The 17,747-nt window shown below is 32.7% G+C and overlaps 1 long non-coding RNA gene across 1 annotated transcript in view; it reads left to right on the top strand.

The window, feature by feature from the left end:
* The window catches only part of LOC145246043 (uncharacterized), an 82,750-nt gene extending 67,303 nt beyond the window's left edge, over positions 1 to 15,447 (top strand). Inside the window, exon 2 of the long non-coding RNA XR_013863068.1 lies at positions 12,994 to 15,447. This is a non-coding gene — a long non-coding RNA (uncharacterized LOC145246043). The remainder of the gene's footprint in view (positions 1 to 12,993) is intronic.
* Positions 15,448 to 17,747: the final 2,300 nt, after the last annotated feature.

Below are 17,747 nucleotides of genomic sequence, written 5' to 3'. Positions count from 1 at the left end.
TTGTGTTCAAGTTCATAGACCTCGAAACTTGACACCAGTCACTACCAATCGTTACAGTTCGATGCTTTACCCTCTAAGCTGATAAGTTTGCTGTTTTTAACAAATATAAAGCGCTTTAAAATGACTCTTTCGTAATCATTTATTCACTTTTTTACGATATTTATAATTCAGAAGATTTAATTTCTTGTATAGAAGAGCCTTAGTTTATGCTTAATTAGAAACCATCATATGCTAGACCAGAGTGCTCTATCCATAATGAAACGTGTGCTAAAACTTGGACAGGTAATTGTAGCTGATTTCATGCAACCAATAAGGCAATAAACATGAAAATATTTGAGTGCAGTTATCATATATTTAAATATAATGTGAGCAAATATCTTGCTTCCCAACTCTCCACCCAGGTTGTGCCCTTATAAACCTGGTCCCGATCTTATTATGCTTCAGTAGCAATATGTTTTGTTTGGGGATGAACAAAACTTTTTAGAAAATTTTTGTGATGAGTGATGATTATAGGAGTCGAAAGGGGAGCAGAAGGGATGAATGGGGAAATATGCTACAATTCGTATTTTTTACGTTTTAATCATACGAGGAAACATTTAATAGCGCATTTTGTTTTCTTTCAAATCATAAGCATACAATGAGATGTTGTATGGGTATATATCGCAGAAATATTTTGTGATTTCTTTGCTTGAATTCAAATATTACTGCAAAACTGTAGTTATTATTGACATTAAAGAAATTATTGAACACCAATAAAACAAAATACTATTTTAAAATATTGAATTGACTCAGCCAAAATGTGATCAGTGTAAAATAGGACAACTGCCTCATTTTCTAGTATGGTAACCAAAATACCTATCAGATTTAGATAATATTCAACTACAGTAGAAATCACTAAATATTGACTATTTGACCCATCCATTAATTTGGTATTACTGATAAAATACACTGCTAATCAAAAATTTAAGACCACTTAAAAATCTTTAAAAAACAAAACTTTTTTAAGGATAGATTTTAAACTCGTCTGACTTAAGGTTACAAATATTACAATCTAAAAGGTTATGGAAGCAAAAAGCTACATTCCAAAGATTTATTTTAAAAATTAACATTTTTATTAAATTATGCTTTTTACACATGATCAAAATTATAAGACCAGAGACAAAAATTATATTAAATTGTACAAAAAGTGTATGAAAACATTCAAAAATCAAACTAAATAATGAGTTCTACCTCTAATTCTTTTGATGACTTCAAAAATTCTTTGGGGCATGCTAGAAATAAGGGTTTCCATTAAGGTGTAGGGTATCCTGCTCCAGTTTCTGAAGATGGCTTCACGAAGTTCATTTTTTGTTGAAAATAGTTTGCCATTTCGATAAACCTCTCTTGTCATCCATCCCCCAAAATTTTCAATTGGGTTCAAGTCCGGTGAGCATGCAGGATGTCCTAAGAGATGGACTCCATTTTCTTGTAGAAAGCTCATGGTCCGTCTTGCAGTGTGAATTGCAGCATTATCCTGTTGGAATAACCATCCGTCCCCACACAAATGATGACCCTCCATCATCAAAGATGCTTTTTGTAGCATGCTAACATAACCAGCTGCTGTCTGACGACCCTGAATCACCTGGAGCTCCATCATCCCTCTGTAAGAAAAAGCACCCCATACAATTATGGACCCTCCACCACTATGACGTGTGGAAAAAATTTCAAGGGGCATGTTTTTGTCATGCCAATATCGCTGGAAGCCATCAGGACTAACTAAATTGAATTTTTTTTCATCAGAAAACAGGACTTTCTTTCACTTCTCAACGTCCCAGGTTTGGTATTCATGACCAAATCTTAAGCGGTCCACTTTGTGACGTGAAAGCAATCGAGGAATTTGTTTACGCTTTTTATTTACTATGCCTTTTTATTGTAAATGTCGTCTGATGGTTATTGGACTACAATGAGCGTCTGTAACCGCCTTAATTTGACTAGAAGAAAGTCCTCTGTCATTCATAACAATCCGTCTGATTCTCCTACTCAATGCAGGAGAAATTTGGGGGGTGGGGTCTACCAAAGGATGTTGCTTTTCCATAATTCTCAGTGTTCTTTAGAAAGTTGCAAATAACAGTTTTACTGCGATTTACCTTAGCTGGTATCGCTCACTCTGACAAACATTGTTTATGAAATCCTAGAATTCGAGAGCGCTCAATTTCGGTTAGTTTTCTTGCTTTAGGCATGGTAACAACTTTATACAGTGATAGCTAATCTCTAACTGAACTAAAACCATTAGAATTACCATAAATCTAACAATTTATACCCTTGGTCTTATAATTTTGATCATATGTAAAAAGCCTAATTTAATAAAAATGCAAATTTTTAAATAAAATTTTTGGAATGTAGCTTTGTGTTTCCATAACCTTTTAAACTGTAGTATTGGTAACCTTAAGTCGGAAGAGTTTAATAGCTATCCTTAAAAAAAAGGGTTTCTTTTTAAAGATTTTTCAGTGGTCTGAAATTTTTAACTAGCAGTGTATTATAATGGCGAGATAAGAAAATTAACATTAACGAACTCTATCATGTTTTCATTTCGTGCTACTCAGTAGAACATTAAGAATGAAACTAAATTACAAAATATATTCTAATACACATATTGGAATGCCATCTTTCAATGAAATTAAAAGGTTTTATCGAATGAATGCATAATTTTAGAAAAGTTTCATTTTTGTAACAAATAGAAAAAGTTTTTAAATTTAATTCAAATAACTTTCAGATTTATTTTCGATTTATTTCCTCACGTTTTCTAGGATTTGATTTTGTTTTTGTCATACAATTTTGAATAAACTGTGAAATTATGCACTCCTCAGTGCTACATACTGACTCCCCTTTTATGGAAATCTGGATAGCGATTTATTTTCTCGGTTCTTTCAATCCCCCTTGACCCTTTAGGATTATTTTGTGTGGCACCAGCCATGGCTGATGCCATTTTTGGGGAGAGACGGAAGAGTTTACAAGATTTCTTGCAGTTTCATTTTTTTTTTTTTGTTCATGCTTTGTTTCTGCCATTAAATTTTTTTTTTTTTGCTTCTGTTGCAGTTCTTATTGTAAGTATTCGTAGATTATATTCGTTAAATTCCGCATTCAAAGGTTTTCCTAAAGATTTCGGTTGCTCTAATCAATATCGTTCGCTGTATAGTCTTAATTTTCCCCTTGATTCCAAATTCTCTTACTCTCTTTGCCAGATTTTTTGCGACTATTCCTAGATTATTATTATTAGTAGCAGGAGTAGTAGTGTTACTACTACTACTATAAGTTTTATGCACTACTTAACACAGAAAGGAATAATTTAAAACAAATATGAAAGATTCTGAATATTTGTATTATGTAAATTTTGTTATACATAATTAAACAGGTATTATTCTCCGACCTTTTCCTCAATAGTGCGTTGATGTTGCTATGTCATAGAATAAATATATAAACTGTAATTGGTAAAACTATACATTATTTGCTTCTAGTAATCAAACTCCTATTCTTCTTTGATTTTCCTCTCTTAATGTTTATAGGTTACAAAGCAAAACATTGACCATGTTATTACAGGCTATTCACTTTCCAAGCAAAAAATAGTCTATCGACATAGTTTCACCAATTAATACATAGATAAATAATAATTTATTTTTCATAATGAATTTTACAACTTAAATTTCTCTATCGACAGTCATTTTTTTCCTAACAATTTTCAATTTGATTAACAAAGATAAACATATTATTTATTGAAATCATCAATTCAGCAATGACGATTGAATATAGCTCAGGATTTGGAATGTTTGGTTAGATATTCTTTTATTTCCCCTCTGAATGAAATTCTATTTCGTTAGTGTTATAAATTTAAAAAAAATGAGTTTTATTATTGTTATAAAAAGAAACGAATTATATTAATTCATTCAAGTAATCTTCTTGTATTTGAACATGTGAAAAAAGGGCCTTAAGCTTCCTCAGCAATGTAGCTATATGTACAGAACTATTTTTCTAGTATTTATAAGAATAAATAGCATACTAAACACTTAAATTTAAGATACAATTTCTAGTTTGATTTATATTAAGTGAAATACAGACACACAGACAGACAAACGTTTTACTTTATAATGTATATACGAGATCTAGACATATAGAGAGAGAGTGGGGCTGAGTAGTGACGGAGAGATAGAGTGGCGTTATGTACTAACATACAAAAAATTAAAACGTTTTTCACTTGCATTTTATTAGATTTCAAACAATTAAAAAAGATATTCTTTATTTTCCTTAAAAGAGTAATTCAAGGTAAGATTGAAACCGCGCACCCAAGGTTGTCAAACTGAGTCTTTCCTAACTTAACAATAGAGATATTTATAAATCATCTTTTTATATAAAACTCATAATTATATTTATATTTCGCGTGCAGAATGTAATAAAAAGACCCATAACTTCCTTTAAAAGAAACACAGACTATGAAGGTTAATCCCACCATGTTCTTAGAAAAAAAAATACACGTTTATAAACGTTTGTATTTTGGGAAGACTTTTTATTAAAACTTTATGAAGCAGTGTGAATGTTAGGCCATACATAGATAAAGAAGAAAAGACTCATAGCAAACGCTGCTGAAAACATAACCTCCACCTTGTTGGATGTAATTAAAAGAGTAAAGTCTAAAATGAACGCCTGTTGTTTTGTCTCCAAGTTCCAACAAGTTAATAAGCATTTGGTTGGAATTATTCAGCAGATGGCAATATTCTCACAAATGTCTGCTAGCACAGTTAACACAAGATTAAGTAAAATTTATCAGTGATATGCAAATCGCTTCTTATTTATTCCAATAGTTTTACAATTATCTCAATATTTATTCACTTGCTGCATGATAATCTATATATCTATAAAAGTGAACGTGCCTGTCTTTCTGTGTGTCTGTGTGTCTGCCTGTCTGTGTACATTTCCCTACGCAATAACTCTGTCAATTTTTAGTCTATAGACTCGAAATTTGAAATACCGGGTACTGAGATTTGGGAAAATCGATGTGACGCGTGTCAGCCAGAAATTTGGCTGTTAAGGGGTCAAATTTCAACGATTTGACCTTTAAGAACTCTACCAAACTCCTCCGACAATTTTGGGTCTAGACACTTGAAATTTTAGATATAGGTTCCTTGAACCTGGATCTAACTTAATAAAGTGATTTGAGCCCGAAACTATAAATTTTAAGGGGTCATAATAGGGGGCAAAGTTTTAAAAAATTAACCATTTTTTTTGTTTTTTTGCTTTTTTTGCACAGCATACACCTCCAAAAACCCGAGCAACGCCGGGCACCCCTGCTAGTTTTATATAAAACAAGACCAAATAGTTTGGCTGACAATTCTGTCTTATCAGAAACATCTGAAAATCTGGACTTAATAACTCTAGTAAAATATTTGAATACTAGACGTACCCGTGATTTGTTGGGTCTCAACCACTATACCATTATTTATTCTTCTTTGATTACATTCTTATTTTTTATAGTTTGAGGAAACTGCTTGACATAGGCTGGAAGGCAAGGATACCAGGCATAGAAGTTCTCACTCGTGCTGGACTCCCAAGCATCCTCACTATCCTGATGAAGGTTCAGCTTCGCTGGGCTGGTCATGTAGCCCACATGCCAGACTACAGACTACCCAAGAAGCTTCTGTTTGCTGAGCTACAGTATGGCAAATGCCCCAATGGCGGTCAGAGAAAATGATTTAAAGAAAATCTGAAGGGATCACTGAAGACCTTCATCATGGGAGTAAATAGCTTTAGATGGAGCCAAGTGGCGGGCCGCTGTGCATGACGGTGCCTGCAAATATGAAAGTAACCAAAAAGTTGCTGCAGAGAAGCGCAGAAAGGACAATGTTTTGAAGCCCTCGACAGCTGTTATGATTCCCTGTTCTCACTGCAGTAGAACTTTTCAAGCAAAGATTGGGCTTATCAGCCATATCCGCACTCACCGATTATGACTCCCCCCACCCTACCCTACAGGATGACCAGATAGTCCTCATCGTTCCAACGGATGAACTACAGACATTTTTTTTAATATTCATCTAAATAAGGCACATTGGGCCTACTGTGAATTAAGGACCAGATTTATAGAGCATTCTAAATGAGTTACACAACTAGATGTTTGTTCATATTACATTTAAATTCCTACATGCTGCTGCAGTCGGGGGAAACAGGGAGTACAGAGAGAATTCCAAAAGCAAGAAGTTTGAAGAAAGAAGCTATTAGAGTAGAGTACACTAACCTTTGAACTTTAAGAACTTGACACATTTTAAACCGATTCCTCTCAGTAAATTGGTACATTATATAACTTTAAAATACTCAATTAAAATTCTATTAAAAAATGATTAAGCATGTTAAACTGGCAAAACATAAATGATCAGTCAAAAAATGATTAAGGGTGAATTAAAAAATCGGATAGAATTATAGTTAAAATTTTTACCGTTATAATTGCATCAACAGAAAAAAATGGTTTCGTTTCCCATAATTTTGTTAAGGAAATCAAACCAAGATTGGATTTCGGATTTTTCCCTTTATTTTGCAAGGAAATGATACAAATGTGTTATTCAAGAATTAAACTTATTTTACTGAATTTTCCAGTTCATTCTAAACTAATTATTTTTTTAATGTTTCCCTCTTTGTATTAAAATCCAATATAAATATAAAGCAAATCCCATCTATACTTACTATTTGAAAATCCTTGTAACATTTCTGTTAAGAGATTCTTCTTGCATTACTGAAATAAGAACTATCCATTGGTGGAACACAATACTACGAGGCTGCTTCCCTCTTGACTACAGCATTGTTGTTTTCAAGTCCAATGTAAACAAATTCTTGTCGAGCCATCCTCGTAAGTAATCAAAGATCCAACAATAATCTGCAATCCTTCAGGGGTATTAATCTGACCATTCAGCTGACACAAACCATTAACCCTCGTCCTTGAATGACCTTTGAACTTGATGAACGGCGACTCGTTAGTAAATAATAAAATAAAATCTTCTTAATTATATTCATCTATAAACAATTAAATAAACTTATTATTTTGGTATCTAATTCATATTACATAGAGTGAAAGAGAGCGAGAGAAACACATAGCTAAGTTATATATATATATATATATATATATATATATATATATATATATATATATATATATATATATATATATATATATATATATATAGGAAATTTATTACTGTGAGTCCAGAATGAGTTTACAAATTGTTTCAACTAGAGGAAAATCCTCAAAGAGAGGAAAAATCCAACTAGCATCATCAGAATTCATAGATGGACTAAGTTATAAAGTCAAATAAAAATGGAAAGATCGTAGATAAAGGGGAGTTAGAAAAGAAGGGGAAGTGGTGGGGAGAGGACGTTGGAGTTTAAAGTAGTAGGAGTGTATTAAAAAAAGAGAGGGGTTTATAATTAAATATTAATTATGTGTAAATTCTTATATACGTGTTTTTTAACGGTTTAAACTTAAAAGACGCTACTTTTGTTGATAACGGCATAAGTAACAGTTAATTTAAAGGATCACCATGGCAACAGGTTGGAGAGTTAATGTTAGTGAAGGAACGGGTTGAAAATGGGGTTTAAAGTAATTTAGCCGGGCGGGGAGAGATTGAAAGATATTTATTGTTTATAAAATGGAAAGAAAAAGAAAAGGAAAAATAAGTTAATGAATTATACTTTACAGGTTTATTTTGATAGTGTAATGATATATATAATTAAATATAATAAATAAATTAGCCGGGCAGGTAGAAATAATACGTTACAGGTTTATTTTAATAAAATAAAATAAAATAGGTGAAGGAACGGGTTGAAAATGGGGTTTAAAGTAATTTAGCCGGGCGGGGAGAGATTGAAAGATATTAATTGTTTATAAAATGGAAAGAAAAAGAAAAGGAAAAATAAGTTAATGAATTATACTTTACAGGTTTATTTTGATAGTGTAATGATATATATAATTAAATATAATATATATATAAATAAATTAGCCGGGCAGGTAGAAATTATACGTTACAGGTTTATTTTAATGAAATAAAATAAAATAGGTGAAAGCTTAAGTAAGTAACTTAAATAATAGAAAAAAACATTTTTAATAAGTAACACACAAATATAAGCACACGCATAAATATGTACAGCAAATGCACATACGTAAATGGGGGAAAAGCACATGCGTGATCACACATACATATATATATATATATATATATATATATATATATATATATATATACACATATACATATATACACAAACATACATATACAAACACATATATATATATGTACACATACACAGATACGTAAAAATACACGCATATATACATATATAAACATATATGCAAATACACATACATCCAGATGCAAACACTTACACATACATATACATATACATACATATATATATATAAATATAAATTAGCTGGGAGGGGGGGAATTGAAAAATATTTTATAAATAATTTTTAAATTTTCAGGCGTTGTAGTTGAGGGAAAGAGAGAAAGAGAAAAATATAAATTAATGAATTATAAGTTACAAGTTTATTTTACTAATATAGAAATAGGTAAGAATATCAGTAAGTTAATCAAATAATAAAATTCATAAAATTATTAGGGAGATATTTATAATAAGTGAATAAAACACATACACACAGAAAAACACACACACAAATATACATGTAGAAGATACGTAACCAAATACAAATATATATAAACACATACATATACACACATGTAGAAGATACGCACAAACACAAATACATATATATACATACATATACACACACATATATATATACACACATATAAATACATACATACACACATATACATACATATACAAACACACACACATACACATACACACGCACACACATATATATATATATGTGCACATATATATACATATATATATATATATAAATTAGCTGGGCAGGGAGAGATTGAAAAAATTAATTTTTTGTTTTTAATTTATTATTTATAGTTTTTTGAATTGTCGGGCGTTAAGTTGAAAGAAAGAAATGAGAAATAGAAGGGTAAATAGGTGAATTATACGTTATAGGTTTATTTAATAAAGTAAAAAAAACTAAGGATATCAGTAAGTTAATTAAATAATAAAAATTAATATAATTATTAATAAAATGTAGATAGTAAGTAGATAACAAAAACACACAAATACATACACTATTTAAAGTTTAAACCGTTAAAAAACACGTATATAAGAATTTACACATAATTAATATTTAATTATAAACCCCTCTCTTTTTTTAATACACTCCTACTACTTTAAACTCCAACGTCCTCTCCCCACCACTCCCCCTTCTTTTCTAACTCCCCTTTATCTACGATCTTTCCATTTTTATTTGACTTTATAACTTAGTCCATCTATGAATTCTGATGATGCTAGTTGGATTTTTCCTCTCTTTGAGGATTTTCCTCTAGTTGAAACAATTTGTAAACTCATTCTGGACTCACAGTAATAAATTTCCTATATACTGCTCTGACTACACATTGAGCACTTTAGTCCGGTTTTTTTTTTTTTTTTTTTTTTTTCACCACTGGTAAATAAATATATATATATATATATATATATATATATATATATATATATATATATATATATATATATATATTATCGTTTTATCTGTTTGGTTACATATGTTTCAGATGTTGGGCCATCTTTTTTTTTTCTTTCGTATTTCTTCTAAAACACTTCTTTCTAATACTAACAACCACTTCTGTGAGGTCTGACGAGGCTGTTGGATCGTAAGCATAGTCCACCATCTGAAACATATATAAACAAACAGATAAAACAGTAATAAAAAATAAAACACGTATTTGCTCTGCAATAGTATTGAGCACGCTCTTCGGGTTTTTACTAATTACCAGTTTTACCAAATATATATATATATATATGTATACACATGCAAATATATATATATATATATATATATATATATATATATATATATATATATATATGTATAAGGAATGAAAAAATACCAGCGATGGTTGACGTTATGTTTTAAGAAAAATAGAAAAAACCGAATGAAATTATTAAAAAAATCAACGTTTCGTCCTTATTTCATAGGACATCTTCAGGATAATTGAAATAAAAATGTAAGAAAAGAAAAAGTCATAGATCGTGCGAAAAAGACAGTTTTTTAATCCTACCCATGTCGGGTAGGATTAAAAGATACACACACATATTTGTCCTTCCCGACATGGGTAGGATTAAAAAACTGTCTTTTTCGCACAATCTATGACTTTTTCTTTTCTTACATTTTTATTTCAATTATCCTGAAGATGTCCTATGAAATAAGGACGAAACGTTGATTTTTTAATAATTTCATTCGGTTTTTTCTATTTTTCTTAAAGCATATATATATATATATATATATATATATATATATATATATATATATATATATATGTACTGTGTCAATCGCTTTATTGCAGATTAGTAAAATATCAATATTTCATTAAATATACGTAAACAAATTGAAAATTGTACCATCAAACGGCTGCTTTAAGGTTAGTTATTCCCACAGATTTTATTCAAATTCATGTTATATTCACGAAATTATTGCATTTTATTTATTATCGAGGAAATTATGTTGTCCATCGCTTTATTGCAGGCTTCTTAAAATGCCAAAAAATCAGGTGATTAAAAGTTATCAAAAAGCAATGGATAGTTGCTGGACTCGCAGAAGGATTGTCCATCAAAGATTTAGCCACGGAGTTGGAAAGGGATCCAAGAACATTGGCCCCATTCTTGAACACCACGAACACCAAATCCAAAAAAATAAATAAGGGCACCAGGAGAAACCTTTCAGATCGTGCTACTCGGAAAATTCGTAGGGAAGTCAACCGAAACACAAACAGCACCAGTGTTTTCGCTTTTGAAAAAACTGGAATCACTTCAAGATCCAGGAAGGCCGGATACAATGTGTTGAATGAGACTGCAAAGAACATCAAACCCTTTTCAATGCCTCCATTGAGCAAACAACATAGGGAAAAACGAATGGCTCGGACACAGAATTACATGAAAATGAATTTCCAATAGGTCCTATTTAGGGATGAGATCCATGCTACTCTTGAAGGCCTGGATAAATGGACCAAAGTTTGAAACCCGAATGGAACTCCGACCCGTTACAGAGTTCATCGCCAACAAGGAGGTGGAAGCATCGGTGAAAGTGCACTGGGGGACCACCCGAATATTTACCTTTAAGAAGTCGTTTTTTTAATATCCAACTGTTTACAGCTCATCATATTTTGGGTGGGAATCATTGGGGATAAGTTAGTTGGACCATGCCGAGTGCCAGAAGGTGTAAACACAGCCTTTTTGGATAATCATTTGTCGACATGATTAGATGACCTACCATTGTCACGTCACTTTCAGATGATTTTTATGCATTACAACGTGCCATCCAATTCTGCTTGAAGCGACTGCAGCCTTCCTTGAATCTATGTAATTTGTTGGAGAAACTCTCACCACCGTGTTCTCCAGACAATAGCCCCATTGAATGTCTCTGGTCAATAATAAAAAGAGGAGTTTATGAGGGAGGAGAGCCATTTACTTCAAAGGATTCCTTGTGGAGGAACATAGTTGATGTTGCTAGAGTCATAACTCCTTTTAAGATCAAACAATTGACTTCCTCAGGGGACAAAAGGTTGTTTTAATTTATTTTAAAAAATGGTGGACATGTCGGTAAATAATTCATTTATATGAGGCTTATACTTAGCTTATACTTTTGTTTATTATTCTTTTCTTTAAAATAAAAATATAATAAGAAGTAAAGTTTGCAAGATAAGACATTGTATTTTTGCCCTAAAACAACATTTTAAGATATCTGCAATAAAGTGATGGATTGTGGAAATTCCTCGACAAAGAATAAAATGTCATAACTTCGTGAATATCGCATGAATTTAAATAAAATTTTTGGAAATAACTAACCTTAAAGTAGTCGTTTGATGATATAATTTTGATTTTGTTGCGATGTATATTTAGTAAAATATTGATATTTTACTAATCTGCAATAAAGCGATTGACACAGTTTATATATATTTCTATATTGTATATAGTATATCCTTTGTTAATTTCTATATTGCAGTTGAATATTTCTTTAATATTACATGTATTATATTGCATTCAAATGATAGAGTTACTTATAACAGCCTCCCTAATTATAAAACACTGTAGACCGTCCAACCGTCCATATTTGTTTGAATCTTTTCTTCAATGATATATACACTGCCATAAGTAACTCTATAATTTGATTTCAACGGAATAAATGTAACATTAAAGAAATAGGCAACTGCAATATAGAAATTAACAAAGGATATACTTAAGTTACCTTTTTGCAACATAAAACACTTATTAAAGCTCTGTGTAATCTCTATGAGGCTCAATGTACTTTGCTCATGTTTCTTGAAGTGAGCGCCATACTTTGGCATACACCTTCAAAGGAACGATTAATGGCAACTCGGATTTGTTCCTTAAATTCAATAATGCTATAAACATATACGATTTCTACTTTTGGCTGACACATGAAATAGAAGAAATGCTTAAGTATCAACGACATTACAAACAAAAGAAAATATGTAATTACCTATAGTAGATCTTGTATACTTTGGGAATAAGTTGTCAGGTGAGATTCAGATGAGAAATAGTATAATACATTTAATCAGTTGATCTCACTTTTTAACGGGTGTCAAACAGTAAAACATGGGGCTAAGAAAGGTATGCACCTCCTCAAGTGACCTTTCGGTCTCAATAAGTGATAAACCCTAATAAATAAAACAGATAACTGATGAAGCTTTTCAGGCGATCATTTATATTTAAGAAAAAATTGTTTTATCCAGTTAAAAATAATGTAAATTTTTTTCTTGCTTTTTTTTGGCACCTTAAAACTTTGTGCATATTAGTTATTATTTCACCTAAAATAATTTTTCTTTTTTCTTTTTTCTCTTCTAGGTAAGTTCAATCTTTCAAGTGTTTCACCTGTCTCAGATGTGGCAATATGCAAACAAAAAATAATATGGTTATATAGCTCAATACGGTGCTGTGTAAGCGGCATCGATCAGGTAAGAGGAAATCTATTTGTTTTCCATAAGATAATTCATAGTGTTTATCTATGAATTCTTATCTACAAATGCTTAGGCATCATCTTTGAGCAAGCAGGTAGAAATGGCGCACAGAGGCCTTGTTGATGCTGAGAATCAACTCTTTAATTGCAGCATCAATTCTGATATTGTACATCATCTTTTCTGTTCTCGATCAGTCGAAAAGAAATCCTTTTAGACTGGGGCAATTTTAATTTTTGTCTCAATTTAAAGTAAACCCTTTTCAGGAAGATCAATGTTCCCCACATTAAAAACAGAGCTCTCATGAGGGAGGCTATAAAATTGAGAACTAAGTCGTAGTACTGATAAATCTCTTGAGAAAGGGAGATAGTTTGAATATGATTGAATGCCCCCCCCCACCTCTATTTTGACACCACAGACTACGGCTCTGTCGCCTCTGCCTCCTTCTATGCTTTTGGCGGAGAAGTCATGATTTACCTGCTTTTCTTTGTTGTAACGTTAAGTTAGACATAAAAGCAATTTACCACAGAATGGAGGGAAATCAGAACTTTCTCTGAGCCATTTTGGAAGGGTACAAAATGAAACCAAAACCAGACCCATCAGGATTCCTCACCAACAACAACGTTTAATGGTGTTTTACAATAATATGTTAAAGTCTCCGTTTGTTCAGAACATCCATAACGAACAAAATTAACATTTTACTTTATTTATATTCATAAAGTAAAAATTAATAGTCATAGATATGACAAAATAAAAATAGTATTATGAGGTTCAGTGTTGGCAGCAGGAGTTTCTTGAGTTTCTCACTTCTCCACGTCTGTAGTGGAATGGAACCATAAACGGATAGTAACATTTAATGCTGCTAAGATCAAGCTTTTTTCCTTTAACAATTACAAGAAGCCTTCTGGCGAAAGGACAGACCCATCAAATTATCGCCCCATTAGCCTCCTCCTACTTTTTGCCAAAATATTTGAGACCATAATTAACCATGCTCTAGTCCATCATCTTACAGATGCTAAACTACTGACTGACAAACAATATGGATTTAGACAAGCCCGTTCCACAGCAGACATCCTCACCGTGATCTCTGAACGTATATACCAATCACTGGACAAAGCGGGGGAAGGCAGAGCGGTAGCTCTAGATATATCTAAGGCTTTTGACAGGGTATGGCATGAGGGTCTCCTCAGGAAGATTAGATCTTACGGTATCACTGGTAGAATACTTAACATAATTAAATCCTTCTTAGATAAGAGAAAAATTCAGGTAGTCCTCGACGGTCGCACATCTAAACAATATGATATAAATGCGGGAGTGCCCCAGGGTTCTATCCTTGGACCTCTATTGTTCCTGATATTCATAAATGACCTCCCCGACAACATTGCCTCTGAGATGGGTATATATGCTGATGACACTACACTCTATGGCAGACACGACAGGAAGACGAATGAACACATTTCTAAAGAAATGGCAGAAACACTAGAGGAAGACCTCCAATCTGTAGTGGAATGGGGACAAAAGTGGTTGGTCGCGTTCAATGCTGCCAAGACTAAACTAGTTTCATTCAATAATTACAAGAAACCCTCTCTACCACCAATAGCAATGGCCAACGACCCTTTATCTGAGAGTCCATCTTTCAAACTCCTTGGCCTAACGTTCACAGGAAACATGAGTTGGAACAATTACATTGAAGGCATTGCCAGGGCCGCTGCAAGAAAGGTAGGCTCTCTCTACCGTGCTAGAAAACTACTAACACCCGAAAGTATCCTGTACCTCTATAAGGCCACCATTCGCCCATGTATGGAGTATTGCTGCCACATCTGGGCTGGTGCATCTGCTACTAGTCTCTCGCTCCTTGACAAGGTTCAAAAGAGAGTCGCAAATCTGATAGGCCCTGAACTGGCATCTAAGCTTCAGCCTCTGTCCCATCGACGAAATGTTGCATCCCTCTGCCTTTTCTACAAGTATTTTAGTGGTGAATGCTCTGATGAACTGCAATCACTTGTGCCCCCACGACGCGAGCACCCTCGACAAACCCGACAGGCTACTAGATCCCACCCCCACACTGTAGAGGTCCCTAGATGTAAAAGATCTTTTTACTCCAATAGTTTCTTCCCCAGAACCGCAAGACTCTGGAATTCCATTCCAGGTCCCTGCTTCCCCAACAGTACTGACGTGCAGAAGTTCAAGTGTAACGTGAACCGACACCTTGCTGCCCAAATCCCTACATAGTACCCCAGTAGTTGTTGCCCCTGATAGTAGCCCCCTACACCAAAGTGGCAATTTGCCTTGTTTGGGGTGAAAATGTAATAAAAAAAAAAAAAAAAAAAAAAAAAAAAAAGAAGCCTTCTCAATCCCTAATAGTCATGACTGATAACACCCTACATCAGAGTTCATCTTCCAGACTCATCGGCTTAGCATTCACAGGCAACATAAACTGGAGCAAATACATTGAGGACATTGTAAGAAAGACTTCAACAAAGAAGGTGGGTTCCCGCTACCATGCTAGAAAATTACTCTCACATGAGAGTATCCTGTATCTTTATAAAGTCACCATGAATGGAGTATTGTTGCCACATATGAATTGTGGAATTCCCCCGCTGCCTCCTGCTTCTCTGACTGTACTCATATGCAGAAGCTTAAGTGTAATGCAAACGAACATTTCATTCATCTCCTTACATAGTCCTCTGTAAAGATGATTCAAAATAATAGTCTCTTACAACAAGACTAAAAAAAATGCCATTTCTAATGCTCCCATTACTTTTATGGAATTTATAAAACCATCTTTTTTTCTATGATTCATTGTAGACCCTTCTTGTCATGCTTTGTTGTTGACCTCTGCCCCAACTATGGAATCTGTACTGACCAGTACAAAACCCATGGCGTAGTGGATAAAGTACTTGATAAAATTCAATTGTAAAATACACTGTTCTGGAGGTTTAAGATTCAATCCTCAGTGCAGGTGAGACTTAAAATACAATTGCAAATTACTAAATGCATAACTAATGGATCAAGAACGTGCTTCCCTTATGTTATGGAGTAAATAAAAGGTTCCATTCGAAATTCAGTGCAGATTCCCAAGTTTGACAGAAAAAATCCTTAGTTCAGCAAGATACATTTGAAAAAGGTGCGAGACTACAACAACCGAAACGTTGTGCAAATAAAGATGAGAATATTAGGCTGAATAATCCAAGTAATATGAATTATCAATTCTCATCTTAAACATTTAGAGACATAACAACTATATACGACATGCAAAATTGTTAATGACTCTGACACCAACCTCTTTTGACACTATCAAGATAAACCACAGAAAAAAGTCTGGGATGATTATGATCCGATAACCGTGAAGCCCATTCCGGATGTCATTTTCTACAGAAAAAAAAACGATCACCAAAGTGTTCCCACTGCTATTTTAACAAGTCATTTGAATTATAAAGAATTGCTCATTCCGTCAAAACCACTGTTCATCCCCTCAAAGATCCCATCAAGGCTGCCCACAACTTATTAGAGACTGTATGGTATCACTTAGTTTTTATCATGATTCATTCCAAATAGTAAAATAGTAAAGACTAATAATCACGTTTTGATATTTTAGTATATTATAAAGGAATGCAACTATTGTAAAATGGTTTTGTGCTAAACGAGATTTGTTTACATATTGGATGTATTAGGCAAAGTCAAACTGCGATTGCCTCTTGTAAAGTGAGAACAAACAGCTCATTTTCGGATGAGTAATTATCATGACACAAAGAAGGAACGTATATGCAGCAAGTAGAGGAGTAGAAAATTAAAAAAAAAAAATCAATGAAACAATAACAGAAAGACAGAAGCGACAACGAAGATGTGTCTTCAACTTTCCATAAAAATAGAATGGAAGACTTGTGCTTATTCTTTGTCTGCTATTCACTTTTCATTAAAAACATATTTGTACATGAAAAATAAAATACTGCACATTTAATAAATGAAATTCTTGTCATTTATTTTGATAATAGGATTATGTATTTTTTATGCACTTTCTTTGCAGCTTTTTTTCAGTACAGGCACACATTCACAAAGTTTGACGTCAGATCTTCTCATAACAATTTTTCCAAGTTCCCTGGTTCACAGAACTTCTGAAAGAGAGTATATTAAAATCAATTACATTTAATGAGTAATGACAGTAGTAAAATTCTAATATCTGAAATTGAGTTTATAAAATTTTGTTTCTCTAATTTTTTTTTCCTCTGTACTTTACTGACGCCAAAAATGCACTTAATTATTCCTTGGTTTTGAGATCAAGTTATGTTTGAAAAAAATCTATTTTAATTAGCCTTAATTTGCAATCATTCATTCTGTGTTTGTAGTTGTTAGATGAAAAAAATTCTAAAGAGAAACAACCAATGTTCCAGAAAAATGGATTTAAAAACCCTGTACAAAAAAAAAAAAGAAGAAACAAGCATGGAATCATTCTCCCTCTTTACCTCCATTCCATATTCTTCATCGATGACTTTTACATTCAGGAACTGATTCCAATTAAATATAAAATCTTTTACACTCTAAATATATTTCCCTCTATATTGCAGCAGAGAAAACATTTCTTTTGCTTAATCTTCAAGATTCAAATTCCATTACAAGTTGAATAGTTATTTTTAATCAAAAGGT

This window comes from Euprymna scolopes, chromosome 23 (assembly GCF_053919585.1).
Source record: "Euprymna scolopes isolate OS-2025 chromosome 23, ASM5391958v1, whole genome shotgun sequence".
Taxonomy (NCBI): Eukaryota; Metazoa; Mollusca; class Cephalopoda; order Sepiida; family Sepiolidae; genus Euprymna; species Euprymna scolopes.
Note: the sequence above shows the minus strand (reverse complement) of the source record. Positions and strands in the feature narration are given on the sequence as shown.